This window comes from Chrysemys picta, chromosome 3 (assembly GCF_011386835.1).
Source record: "Chrysemys picta bellii isolate R12L10 chromosome 3, ASM1138683v2, whole genome shotgun sequence".
Taxonomy (NCBI): domain Eukaryota; kingdom Metazoa; phylum Chordata; order Testudines; family Emydidae; genus Chrysemys; species Chrysemys picta.
This window is the reverse complement of record NC_088793.1, coordinates 45,321,993-45,337,107: the sequence shown is the minus strand read 5'-3', so window position 1 is coordinate 45,337,107 and position 15,115 is coordinate 45,321,993. Positions and strand designations below refer to the sequence as shown.

Genomic DNA, 15,115 nt, shown 5'->3' with positions numbered 1-15,115 from the left:
GTGTGTATCAGAACTGGACACAGTATTCTAAGAGCAGTCGCACCAGTACCAAATAGAGAGGTAAAATATCCTTTCTCTTCCTACTTGGGATTCCCCTGTTTATGCATTCACAGATCACATTCAATGGGAGTTCATGTTCAGCTGATTATCCACCATGACCCCCAAATCTTTTTCAGAATCACTGTTTCCCAGGATAGAATCCCTCATCCTGTAAATATGGCCTACATTCTTTGTTCCTAGATGTACACATTTACATTTAGCCTTATTAAAAATAAATATTGCTTGCTTGTGCTAAGTTTATCAAGCGATTCAGATCACTCTGAGTTAATGCCTGTCCTCTTCCTCAATTTTTGTGTCATCTGAAAACTTTATCAGTGATGATTTTATGATTTATTGCAGATTACTGATAAAAAATGTTAAATAACATAGGCCAAGAACCGATCCCTATGGGACCCTACTGGAAACACTTCTTTGGTATACTGAAAGAAGGACAGGCAACATTTGATATGGATTTTAATCAGGCCGCAACTTTATTATATAGATGTCTGGGACTACCCGGCCGATAAAGTGTACAGTGCAGGCAAATCCATGTTTATTCAAATTGTTACATGGGGCTTTCACCAGCCCCCTTTCATTTTCCATCCAGGTCCCCTCAGTCAACGCTTGGCTTGGATCTTCCCATCCACCCCCCTCATTGGAGGGTTAAGGTGGGCTTTGAGAATGGGGGAGTTGGTTACCTGTCATACCAATCATAGGAGTCCCCAACCCCCCACCACCATTCTGTTCCTTTATCCAGCACCTTCTTTTAAGTCCTTTACTAAGCCATTTATCTGGTCACTGGATGCCTTCCCTATGGAGTACCTGCACTGGACATCCGCCACAAGGAAATGCCAGCAGCTAGTTTGGCTGCCTCACACCCTGAAACCAGTCGGGTTCCCAGACATCTCCCAATGGCCTCTTGTATAGCAGTTTCTTTTCCTTCATAGATTGTCCCAGAAGTCTTGATGGATGTCACTTGATTTTTTTTTTTATTTACCATATCCATACTGGAGTTAAATCCCAACAGTATATTGTACAGCTATACACAGAGTAAGCAGGAAGTCTTATTCATTTTCTGATTCTATACATTACCTTGGAAGTGTGAATGACAGTGATAAGCAGACCAATAGGAAACTTAAAATTGTGAAGAGAATGACTCACAGCCAAATAGCAATCAATTCAGACAGCATATAGAATAGTTCATTACTAGTTACCAACAAGGCAGCAACCTGGAGATTGCAAACAAATCTTACTGATTGTGGAAAGGTTCTATAATTTGCACAGTAATATATGTCAGTATGGTTAAATTAAACTCTTCTTTAACTGGATGCCTATTTTTACCCTTCCCATGATTTGTCCTTTATAAATTAGGAAAGCAGATGTGTTGAGAGAAGGTAACAGACGTGGAATAAATAACTGTAAAATAGAACAACGTTATAAAGCAGATCAGATTGTGTTTTGTGCCAGTTGTTTGGACTGAGCTGTATGTACAGCATTTCTAAATGATTGATACTATAAATGACTGTGTGGTATTTTTATTTTGAGCAAGTTGTTCTGCAGCATACAGAAAGGAGGCTACTCACCATTAAGTTTTATGCCACACAGAAATAGGGAGAGAGCATATCTAGTAATGCTGATTGAAACTTGGAACTTCTGTTCTGTTGGAAATTCCAAAATCTTGAAATAGCTTTTATTCTGTTTCAGAATAAAAAACAGAAATTTCAAAATTTGTCACTGGGGAGAAATTGTGGGGAAAAAAAAGTTTCAGGAAAAGTGTACCATTTTGATTTTAGTTTTTTTCAAAATGAAATGGAACTCCCAGGGATCCCTCAGGCTGCCCCCCCCTTTTGTGGGATGTCGCCATCTGAACCTGTCTTCTGGGCAGGCATACAGGGCAGCACCGGGAGTCACCACAGTCTGGGGGAAGTGCTGCCATGGAATGGGGAGCCTTTAAGCCCAGTCTCCCAGGGCTGCTAAGCTCCCAGTGGGATGGCAGGAGCCTGGACACCCTGGCAAGCTGGGGCTCTCCCAGAGCTGCAGATCCTGGAAGCCTGGGCTCCTCAGCAGCCCACCAGGCTAGTTTTTCATGGAAATCTGCCTGGAAGACAGAATCCCTTTGAAACCTTGGCTGTGATTCAATGAAAATCACTGAACACGAGCAGTTCTTGAAAAATATTTCAGGTTTGATGAACGAGCATTTTCTGATTAAAAGATGCATCTGCTAGTGGCCAATTATTAAAGCCAGAGGATCAGGAGTTGGTGCTCCTGGATTCTATTCAGTTCTTCCACTTTTTCTTACTCTGTGATCATGGGTGGTATTAATCAGAGAATTCTGGAGCAAATTAATGTGAAATATTGGAGATAGTGATTACTGTACTGAAAAAAAAAATCTTGAATCTACACATCCCCAAGCTTTGGTTGGATTCTAGATCTGAATCAAAATTGGGTGGCTTCTGTTCACCTCTGACCGAAACCAACTCTGTCCTAGTTGTACTTTCCTCCATTTTGTGGGTTTTCATAAAAGGACACCGGTTATGCGTAGATAGCTTCTCCTTGTTGGACATCTAAAATTTATAAGAACACTTGCAAAACTGATAAGATGATCTGGGAACTTATTCTGTATTGTGCTTTATTCTATTGCACATTAAAAGACATGAGAGACGATGAATGACCTTGTAGATTACTCATCCAGAGGAGTTAGTTTCTCAGATAAATGTGTAATTAGGCAAAAGAAAAGGTATGGTATTTGCCCAAAGGACAGCCACACTGGTCTCTCAAGTAAACACAATATTTAGGCAGTGTTTGCAAAAGTATAATTAAGGAAGTATATACAATAATTTACCTTGGAAACTAAGAGGCATGTCTCTGGGTAACTGCATAATTAGGCAGGGTTTGAATAGTTTTTAAGCAAATATTATGTACATTATAGATCTGGAGGCATGTTTTTCATTCCTGGCTGGTTGTGTTATTACATAATTAGAACACATGCTATAGTTATTAAAATCACTACAGAAATTAACTTGTGCTACTGAGTTACAGTAAATTATTTTTAAACTATGCTATCTTGAGCCTTACTTTTTTAATACCAGAATTTATTAATAGATAGTATTGATGATGAGAATTAAACACATGACATATGTATGACATAAAAATTTCTGACTATTGTAAAATTAAAAATAAATCTTGCAGATTAAAATTGTAGCATATATATTTATGTAATTCAAATATTCCCAGACTATTTTATTTTTCAAATTCTGTCAAACTTTGCTCCAGGGAGAGATTTCATCTGCCAGTCCTTTAATACTTGAGTTATAAATCTCTGTGAAACAAGCTGTAAAATAAAGGTGCCGACACAAGTGTATGGTAAAGTAATGCTATAATACTGACAACTTTAGTCAATCCCTGATAAATTTTTTCATTCTATCTCATCTAGTCTGACATTCAATCAAGCCTTCCCCCCACAACCACCCTTTTAGTGCTGTAACCACTGTATCATAGTGCTCACTGGTAACAAATTGAATAGTTAAAGTGCCATCCTAAGCCCTGTTTCACATCCTCAGAACTTTCAGCAAAAAAATCTCTTCAAGGATAAAACTGTCTATGCTTGGACTCAGCCCAAAGATTGTTTTGTGTAAAGATGAAGAAAATGTCAGCATCTTTATTTTGAGTCATGAGAGTGTAACAAATACAACTTTTAATCTGTTTTTAAAAAATACCACCCTGCCCTTTTGCTAGGTTCACCTTAGCTTATATAACTGGAAAAAACAGCTGGTCTTTTAAACTTTGAAATTGGCTATGTTCGAAGCCACCGCATTACTTTAAGTTGGTAAAAAGGTGATGTTAAATAACAATGGTTATTCATATTTCAAAATGCTATAAAAGCACGCAGAGTTGGATTTTTTACTATTGTAAGTTTCACACTTCCAGGTGTAAAGATTCATACATTCAAATATCCATTACAATACAGTATGCTTTTGCATATAGTGCACTCTCACATGCTTCTTTTGGGGAAGGTGCCAGACGATTAGATGATAAATAGAAAATAGTATGGCCAAGATTTTGGAAAGTGAAGCCAGCTGCTTGCCTGTTTAATACAAGGCTAAATGTTCCACTAATCACTTAACATATAGAATTGCTTGTAAGACATCATAAGTTAAATCTATTAACTTACTAGCAGACTTTCCAAGAGGAATTTTTTTAACAGTAAGCCCATATACAAATCAATATCTTTAGAGAACGTGGAGATATTTATGCTATTGTCATCACTTGTAGTCATTTCATCTTCTGCTTTGATCCCATAAGAGTTCAGAAGATAAGCAGAGTTGGGTATGGTAAATTATATTATGGGAGATCTTTAAGGAAAATGCAAAGTGCTGCAGGAAATGTTATTAGAGGGAAACATGTCCCCTCTTGATCTGATATAGAACAATTAATTATCTTAGCATGGTGGTAGGAAGTACTCTGCTTGCTATACTTTCAGTCTTTGGCCTGACTTAAAATGAGATTCTGACCACTTGTGATCAACGAAGATACCATTGCAATTTTCTCAAGAATAATAAACCCAGGACCCCTGCCCGATTCCAACTATAGCAATTATATTCTGCCTACCAAAGTTCCCTCTACTGTTTCTGTTAGAATACAGCATCCTTCACTTTTTGTCTTAAAATGTGCATAGTATTACTGTGTGTGGTTAGACTGCCACCATATTTCTCCTCATAGGAAGCTACATTCTGGTACGCACCGCACCATAACAACTCTAACTCAGGAACCAACCCATGCAATAAACCTCGATGCCAACTCTGCCCACATATCTACACCAGCAACCATCACAGGACCTAACCAGATCAGCTACAACATCACCAGCTCATTCACCTGCACGTCCACCAATGTTATATATGCCATCATATGCCAGCAATGTCCCTCTGCTATGTACATTGGCCAAACTGGACAGTCACTACGCAAGAGGATAAATGGACACAAGTCAGATATCAGGAATGGCAATATACAAAAACCTGTAGGAGAACACTTCAACCTCCCTGGCCACACAATAGCAGATGTAAAGGTAGCCATCTTACAGCAAAAAAAACTTCAGGACCAGACTCCAAAGAGAAACTGCTGAGCTCCAGTTCATTTGCAAATTTGACACCATCAGATCAGGATTAAACAAAGACTGTGAATGGCTATCCAACTACAGAAGCAGTTTCTCCTCCCTTGGTGTTCACACCTCAACTGCTAGCAGAGCACCTTACCCTCCCTGATTGAACTAACCTCTTTATCTCCACACTGATTTATACCTGCCTCTGGAGATTTCCATTACTTGCATCTGAAGAAGTGAGGTTCTTACCCACGAAAGCTTATGCTCCCAATACTTCTGTTAGTCTCAAAGGTGCCACAGGACCCTCTGTTGCTTTTTACAGATTCAGACTAACACGGCTCTGATACATTTTGGTGGTGATTTTGTAGATCACTTTGAGTTCAGAAACTCCTTTAGAATCATTAAGGAAAACAGGTGCAATATATATGTCAGTTGTAGTTATTAGGAAAAATTGATCAAGATTGTGTTTTCACATCAAAGTTCACTTTGTTTTACAGTTTAATTTAAATAGGGGCACGTATGGCAGACTGTGGCAAGGGGAAGAATTAATGGGGGATGTGGTGAAGCAGTGCTGTAGACAAGCAGCTGTCTAGCTTGTTGGAATCTAAAGAGTTTTGAAATACTTGAGTTGGTATAAACACTGAAAGCTGCAAATGCTTGGAGGAATTCCAGCAAGATGTGGAGCAAGCCAGGCATACATATCTCCTCTGTGGCAGGATAAAGACCAGGAAGTTGAGGTCTTATTCCACCAGATCTGGGCCATGTCCCAGGAGAAGTGCATTATAATGGTAATGTTCTTAGGCCTTTATTATTCCAACTAATAATGTTGCTGTCATATCTAAATAATATCAGATTTAAAAAAACCTAAAACAGACACTCTTACAGCCCCAAATTTGGCCTACTTTTAAAAATATATCTCCGTAGAGTCCATGCAATTTGTTATGTAACTCCCCCCCCCAAAATGCCTGTGTATATTTTCTTTAAAGAGCTAGCTGCCCAGCTAGACCCAGGTGCATCTATACAATTACACAATTGTGTGTGTTTGTGTGTATACATACAAGGGAAGAAAAAATATGGCTAGAAAAACAGATTTGATTTAATGAGCTATTTTCTATTGCAGCTTATTAAAAACATGGGATGTTTCTTTAGTGTTACATGCCTTGACGCTGGAGCTAAATTTTGAAAGGTTCTTGCACCTCTTGTACATACCATGAGAATAATACCTTGTCTATACTTAAAATTTAGATTGACATAGCTATGGCACTTGGGTGTGAAAAATTCACACACCTGAGTGCTATCTCTCGGTTTGTTGAACTAGCTACTGGTGCTTGGGGAGTGGATTACCTTCAGTGATGGAAAACCCCTTCTGTCACTGTAGGAAACATCTAGGTTATGGCACTATAGCAGCATAGATTCAGTGCCATAGCTGTAAAGCCTGTAGTGTAGACAAACCCTAACAATCTGTTCCGTCCTGTGAATGTTAGCCATTGATTTTGATGTACAGCGTTGTCATTTTAGACATATGGGGGACTTAGTGGTTCCATAGGACCTCAAAATATCATAACTTGTCTTTCCCCTTCTGAAGTGGAGAGAGATTACCATGATGTTTTGTTTTTTTTTCCCACTGAAAACACCTTCTTCGAAGTTTTGAAGCATGCCAGAAACTGGGACTGGACAATAAGTGAGGGATCACTAGATAATTGCCCTGTTCTGTTTATTCCTTCTGAAGTGTCTGGCACTGGCCACTGTCAGAAGACAGGATACTAGGGGCTAGCAAGACCATTGATCTGACTCAGTATGGCTGTACTTATGTTCTGATGTTCTAAAGTGGCTGTGAAGACAATATCCCTGCTGCCATTTTGTACCATAAATAATTTGTATTTAAGACACCTATTTACATATTACCAAACCTAATAGGAATTTAAGGGAGAAATCAATTTTAATGGACTTTAATGTAGATTTAAACAGTTCCTATTAATTTTTGCATTGCAGAGAACCAGTAAGTGAAGCTAACTCATCGGTTTTCATAGTTCAAACTGAGTAAAATGTAAAAAGTAACAGCAGAAATGCTGATAAGTATTCCAGATTTTTATTTTTGTCTGGTTTTAATAATCTAATGCAAAGTGTATGTGGTCGGAGAGGACCCAAAAATTAACTAAAAGACTGTTCTATTTGTATTTAATTATTTAAAATGATGATAATTTTGCAGTAGATTGTTTCAGAAACCCTCTTTTGACAAACAATCCAATTTATCCCAAATATCTTCTATGTTTCTCCGACCATTTGTTGTGATCTAGTAGCTTACTTAGCTTAACAGCTTCAGTGATGAAGTAAGAATCAAGTCCAAAAATATAAAAGTGATGATAAAGTAAATTGCTTTTATTTGAGTCCATGTGACAGCCAAAAAATAGAACAAAAACCCACACCAAGGTGTAGATTTATACAATGTACAGATTAGGAAAAATCCATCTAATTTATGTAGTTTAACTATAATTGCATTATAGGTTCTTGACAAATTTGGATCAAGTTCTGGTTTTGGTCAATATATGGATTGTACTACTTCTCTGTAAAGCAACTCCTAAGTGCTCCTGAGAAACATAAGTGCAATAAGTTTTCAAATTAATGTATTGAGATCTTGCTGTTGAACCAGTGACACCTTTTGTAAAGTTGTGGTTTTTTTACTAAAATTGCTAAAAATGTCTTGGTGCCTCTTTTTCCCCCCCTTGTGAAGTCGGTATTCTTCCTTGTGGTTTTAACCATTTTATTTGATAAACTATCTTCTTCTGTAGAGAATGCAGCATTATATGTATTCCTTGGTGATAAAGTACACCTCTACCTCGATATAACGCTGTCCTCGGGAGCCAAAAAATCTTACTGAATTATAAGTGAAATCGCGTTATATTGAACTTGCTTTGATTCACCGGAGTGTGCAGCCCCGCTCCCCCGGAGCACTGCTTTACCACGTTATGTCCGAATTCGTGTTATATTGGGTCACGTTATATCGAGGTAGTGGTGTATTGAAAATTCACTTTTCTTTAGGATTGGTACTTGTTTAATTTAAAATATAAAAAAAAATATTCTAGAAGATTACTTGCATTTTAGAGTTTTCAGGATTTTTTATATAGAAACTGGGAATCCTTTACAGATACATTTACACTTGTAAATCTTAAGTGACTCTGCAATATAGTACACCTATGATTGCAACTGACATTTTTTTCTTTTAAGTTTGTATTTAAAAAATTCACGGCCCAATTTTTCCTCATATGTTCAGACCATTCTACATCATACTGCAGAGTTGCATGTCACTAAATCTTCTGAAGCTGGCCTCAATTAGCCAATCATATAGGATCCCTTGGTGTTATAAATGTGGTATAACCCATTTCCCTGTAGCTGATGTATGGGACAGAGCGGGGTGAAAAGAAACATGTTCATGGTTTCCCATGGCAATCCTCAGCTGCTATGTTGGAATTATGGGGCCATTGACAGCCGTGTAAATAAGAGCAGTTCTGAGGTCTGGGGATTTGCCCAGCACACAATCAGTTTAGTATATGCCAAGAACAAAGATGGGTTAAAGCCATCTTTTTACCCAGCCCCTATCCTGAGCTCAGCTGTCTGTACTCCTTGACTGCAGCCAGTGATCTGGGTCCATATGTTTATTTTCACCAAAAAAGACCAAATTGCAGATGTTTACATTTTGTCTAACCTAGATTAGGGGGTCTCTCATTGGATTACTTTATTTGTTGACATTTTCCTGACTTTACAGGGCAGGTTAAGAACCACAAAGCTACAACTCTACTGTTTTTGAACATATTAACACGTTTCTAAACACAGTGGAGAAAAGGGGTTTGAGAAGTTTTGCAAACTCCAATCAGGAGACTGAAAATATAAAAAGAACAGGAGTACTTGTGGCACCTTAGAGACTAACAAATTTATTAGAGCATATTTGTTAGTCTCTAAGGTGCCACAAGTACTCCTGTTCTTTTTGCGGATACAGACTAAAACGGCTGCTACTCTGAAACCTGAAAATATAAAGAATCTTTGCAGATAATTAAACATTTTAGTTTGGGATTATCTTTAATGGAATACATGGAGCCTCCAGAGCCTTGTAAAGCAGTTATCCAGTTGTGACACAACTTATCTTTAATTGTTTCATCAGAAGGCTATTTATCTTTTATATACATAATTGTGCTCTAGCTCCTTATAAATTATATCCTGTAACAATGTTGGCAATATTCTCTTCTTTCATTTTGAAGATGTTCTTCTAATGTACTGCGCTGAGTGTTGTGTGTGTGGATGTCCTCTACTGGAGAAAAAGTCATGCTTGATCAAATACTTGTGATTATGTTGTCCTTTAGTTGCCGGCCTTTAAAGTTGCTAATCCACCATTAATACTGCTGATAGTTAATGGAGCATCTTTAGGTCCAATGCAGAAGCCTTTGTTTTTAAATGAGCTCTATTCACATGTGTGAGCTACCCGCCAAGTGTAATGTATGGCTGTATGTAGCCATGGATTAATTAGTCTGAGTCAAAAATATGAGGCCAAGAACGATGCTTAGGTTTCTGTTTTTGTTTTTTAGTTTAAAAACATTTTTCAGATCCTTTCCTTTTAACATGTTTCAGATCCTAGACTGACAAACTCTTGGGTCGTAATATTGCAAGACTAAAGCCCAGCAGTCAAATTTTTGAAGAACCAAAATCACCACTGAGCTTCCTTATCTCAGCATTAGTTGACGTATCACTGTGTGATATGCTTTCAGGCCAAATGGAGGTTTTTGTTTTTTTTTATTGGGGGGGGGGGTTAATCATAAACTAGCTTCGCCATTAAAAAATAAATCCCAAAGTTATGAGTTCATAAAACGTTTTATTTTAAAATGTTTGCATAACATATTTACAGTGTGCTATATTTCAGGCTTAGCAGCACATTCTGAAAGTTTATAACTCATCATTGTCCACTTTAACATTTCAGAGCACCAACTGTTGTTTTGAATAACAATCAGGAGCCCCTTCTGGATGTAGTCTATGCACTAATTACAGCCTTCTACTGATAGCAATTCTTGCCAAAATGTTATATATGCTGTTACCATTGGCCAACAGTTCTTTTTTATGGCAGTTACTAACATTCCAAAGAATGCATTGCTTTGCTTGAATGCCAGTATGGTTGTACGGAATCCACATCTGAAAGTTTACAACAGGACAATAAATGGGCTCTCATCATGTAGTTCTATACTGAAAGTCCTGAGGGAAAATACACAGTACTGGCACTTGTACTATGTTTCTTTGAGTGCACATCCCTGTCTTAATAAGTGAACTGCAGTGGTAGAGGAAAAATCATCATATCTCTCCATCCTTATTTTTTCTTTGTCTGAATCCCCCCCATTAATGGGGATCTTGCTTCCTGAATGAAATATTTTAAACTTAGCATCATCTCATTGGCTCACCCCACTCCCTGGGACTAGGGAAGTGGTAAATTGTCCTGCATGGAAGAAAGAACTTTCCTGCTCTCAAAAATAACAAAGAATACTCTCAACCCTCCCTCTCTAGTATGATTTTTGATTGTGCAACCATATGGGTTTTGTTACTATACACCATAGTGGCTTGGTGCCTCTTGGTAATTATGAAGTTCTGCTGACTGCCTTCTTGAGGCTAGGAGGAAATTTTTCCTCTGATGCAGACTGGCAAGTGCAGTGGATTTTCCCTTTGTTTTGTTTGTAGTTGCTTGGGATTTATTAACTTTTATGTTAACACATGGTAAGTACATGCATGGCTTAATGGCTCAAGTGTTCATCTTATAAAAAAAATCTGGTTAGTATATATAACATCCACTCTGTTTTCATCGTCTCACAGAAAACACAAAATAATATTTAAACATAATTAAATACTCATCCACACAAATTATATCAATCTAAGTCATCAAGAGCTTTCTATATTTAGTGGTCCTTTTTTATGTTTTACTTAGGTATGCAGAGATCTGAATTGTCCTCAGACAAATTATAAAATGTTTGCGGTGTTGCTGTGGCCGTGTTGGTTCCAGGATTTTAGGAGAGCAAGGTGGGTGAGTTAATATCTTGTACTGGACCAAATTGCTGGTGAGAGAGACAAGCTTCTAGCCAAACCTGAAGAAGACCTCTGTGTAAGCTGGAAAGCTTGTTTCTCTCACCAACAGAAATTGGTCCCATAAAAGATATTACCTCACCCACTTGTCTCTCTAAATCAGTGATGGACAACCTGAGGCCCATGAGGGTAATCCGCTGGCAGGCCACCAGACAGTTTGTTTACATTTGCACGGCCGCCCGCAGCTCCCAGTGGCCACAGTTCACCGTTCCTGGCCAATGGGAGCTGCGTGAAGCAGCACGGGCTGCAGGGACATGCGAACCGCGGCTACTGGGAGCTGTGGGCAGCCATGCAAATGTAAACAAACCATCTTGCGGCCCACCTGTGGATTACCCTGATGGGCAACAGGTTGCCCACCACTGATCTAAATTCTAAAATGATTACTTAAGACTAGTTAATAAATATTGTGTAAAATACTGACCCTGCTGAAGTAAATGGAAGTTTCTCCATTGGTTTAAATGAAGCCAGGATTTCCCACATTGTCCAGAATATAACTGAGCAAAATAGTTTGGTCAAATAGTACATTTGCAAAAAGATTTAGTTTGATGGCAACTGACTATTTGCAAATTTAGGTGAATTCAGTGAATAATTTTAGCTGAATTAAAAATGAGGAATTTTTTAAAAAGTTGAAATGGTTCATTTCAACATTTTCTAAATGAACTGTTTTTACATATTTTTTAGAAACTAGTATTTTGTTTCAAAATGTTATTTTAAATCAAACCATTTCATTCAAAATGTTTTGAAATTAACCGTTTGATTTTGAAATATCTTTTCAAAATGATGTTTAGAATGTTTTGAAACAAATCAATTTTGGGGGAGATTTTTTGATTCAGCCAATCTAATCAGTGTTTTTGATAGCTCTTCCTTCTCTAAAAACAAAAGCAAAATAACTGTTTAACACAATTGAGTGTTTCCTTGTCTTTCTAGTATTCTATTGTGATTTTTTTTAATGGCTCCATTATTGCTTTTCCCCCTCAGTCTTCTGTAAATGTATTTGAAGAACATACTATTGCTACTGGAAATATTTCTGCAATTTGATACCCAGTGTTTTTTCCTTGCTTTTTATTTACTGTCTTTTAACTTGTTTCTGCTTCTTTTCGCAGACTTCACAGTCTTTTCCCTTAAGAGATTGTTTATATTTTCAGGTGTTCTTTTCTGTGTTGCTTATGCCTCTCTTCTTTTCTCCACTTAATTGCACTGCCTTTGTTACTTTCAGCATTTAAGCTGAAATGAAATAATTTCATATGTAACCTCTTCAACACTTACTAAATATTTCTATCCTTACAATAGATTTATAATTTGATACTCAGTCAAAATACTGTGAGGAATTTGTTTTCTCTAAATCAGCATTTCCTGCAGTTAAAAACATTTGCATTCATTTCTTTAATGCCTTTCCATAAATGTCAAATCTAATAATGTTCTATGGTCACTTGATTCCAGTATACCCTTGACTTCAAACTGTCATTCTTGTCTCATACTACATAGCCTGTGATCTTGTTGTTCGTTTGACAAATAACTCACTAAAGCAACCCTAGTCTACTGCATTTCAAGTTCTTCCCTTAATTTTACAGCACCCATGTTCAGTGTTCTGGCCAACCTACTGTTCAATAATCTTCTGGTTCTATCCTGTTTCTCCTCTATCCTTGTATGGACAGTTCCCTTTATGTTTTGTGCAGTTAGCTCTCATCCTCTAGTTTCCTCACTCAAAACAGAGCAGGAAGCACTCCGATAACTCACAAAAAATAACATGGAAAAAGCTACCTGAAATTTTTTGTAAACCCCAAATAGGTTCATACTGGCTGACATTTTTTTGTCAAAGATTTGGCATGACTCTCATTTAATGTGAGCCTCATTGCCTGTGCTTATTTCTGAATGTCTTTAAATCTGTCATCTCAATATCACAACTCACAGAAATGGTTCTCTTTATTCTATAAATCTGAGAATCAAGTCGATTGTACACTCAATACTTCACATTGTGCCCATGACAAAATTCATAACTACTTCTGAAAGTGGATGAAGATAACCGTCACTAGGGTGACCAGATCACCAAAGACAAATATCGGGACGCGGGGGGGGGGGGTGACGTGGGGGGGGGCGTGGCGGGGGGCGGGGCCAAAAAAAAAAAAAAAAAAAAAACTTCCTCCGCAAGTGCTGGAGGGAGGCCCGGGAGACGCAGGGGAAGCGCGGGGCCGGGGTGAGTAAGAGTCCGGCCTGGCCCCGAGCAGGCAGGACTCAGTCGGGTGGTAAGGAGAGGAGGGGGGCGGCCCGCGGGGCCAGGCGGCGGCTGTTCTCCCCCCCGGGCAGCGGGACTCGGGAGCAGCCGCTGCTGCAGCTCCCACTGCCGCGGGGGAGGAAGCGGCCATGGCGCTTGGCGGCTGCGGCTCTGGCGCCCCCGAACCCCCCGAGCCGGGGCCTGCTGCGGGGACCCAGCAGCGCGCACGCTGGGCCCAGCCCCTGGCCAGTCGCGTCTGGGCTGCTGCCCAGCTGGTGCTATCCCGCGGCGGCCCCGGAGTGGGGGCAGCAGGCCCCAGCTCCCCCGTCCCGCAGGGGAACGAACGGGGCTGGGCTGCCGATGCCTCCGCCCCGGGGCCACCGCGCGATAGCACCAGCTGGGCAGCCCAGACGTGCCTAGCCAGGGGCTGGGCCCAGCGTACGCGCTGCTGCAGGCCCCCTGGCTCGGGGGGTTCGGGGGCGCCAGAGCCGCCGAGCGCCATGGCCGCTTCCTCCCCCGTCGCCTGGCCCCGCGGGTCGCCCCCCTCCTCTCCCAACCACCCAACTGAGTCCTGCCTGCACTGGGCCAGGCCGGACTGTTACTCACCCCGGCCCCGCGCTTCCCCTGCGTCTCCCGGGCCTCCCTCCAGCGCTTGTGGAGGGAGGGGGAATGGTGAGCCCGGGGAAGAGGCGGGGATTCGGGGAGGGAGCCAATCGGGGGAGGAGGGGGCGGAGTCGGGGCAAGGGGGGGGGCGCGAGCACTTCCGGGCTCGAGGCTCGGGGCATTTCCTTGTTTGTCCGGTTGTCCCGACCGCACGTCGGTCGGGACGCGGGACAAACAAGGAAATATCGGGACGGTCCCGATAAAATCGGGACGTCTGGTCACCCTAACCGTCACTGTCTTCCAGTTAACCAGGTTTTTACAGCAGCAGGAGATCATTACCCTGGGACAAAACTGCATTTTAAGTGCATATTAAATGTTAAGTGTTATTTCAATAATATTAAGACTTGCTACACAAATGCCATATGTACATTGAGAAACAAAGGCTCTTTTGACCTCTGACCTGCAGATTAAGGGTTCCCATCTTCTAATGTTAGATATGTCACACACATCTCAAACTGTATCATAATTTAAGCCTTTTTAGGGTATGATTTATCAAAGGTATTCAGCATTTGCCTGACACTGTTCACACTGGAAACCACAGAAGTTTTGCCACTGACTTCAGTAGGAGTAGAGTTGGATCAAATGCAAAACAACTTTGAAAATCCCACACTTAAAATGGAAAGTAAAATCTTCAAAAGGTTTTAAGCTTTCTAAGCCCCATTTTCAAAAGTTACTTATGCTCCTAAGTCACATATGTCCTTTTGAAAATATTACCCATAATCTCCCATGCTAACATTGTGTAAGTGATTCCATCTCACCATGAAGACATTATGTACCTAGATTTCTGGTTGGAAAACAAAAATGGCAGGAATAGAGGAAATAGTTGTAACAGCCCAAATGACAAAGCGTAACTTGTGGTAGCCAACAATTGTTAATAAATTAAACTCTGTCTCAGCCTCAGGTCTCCATTCCTGTTGCCACTGTCCTCAACAATTTCTCAAAGGAACCCTGGCTTTAAATAAATAAAGTTGAAAGCAAATAAAATATTAGTATTT

General features: G+C 39.9%; 1 protein-coding gene across 3 annotated transcripts in view; it reads left to right on the top strand.

The window, feature by feature from the left end:
* The window catches only part of CSMD1 (CUB and Sushi multiple domains 1), a 1,932,406-nt gene that overhangs the window by 613,179 nt on the left and 1,304,112 nt on the right, over positions 1–15,115 (top strand). The gene's annotated exons all lie outside the window — the stretch shown is intronic.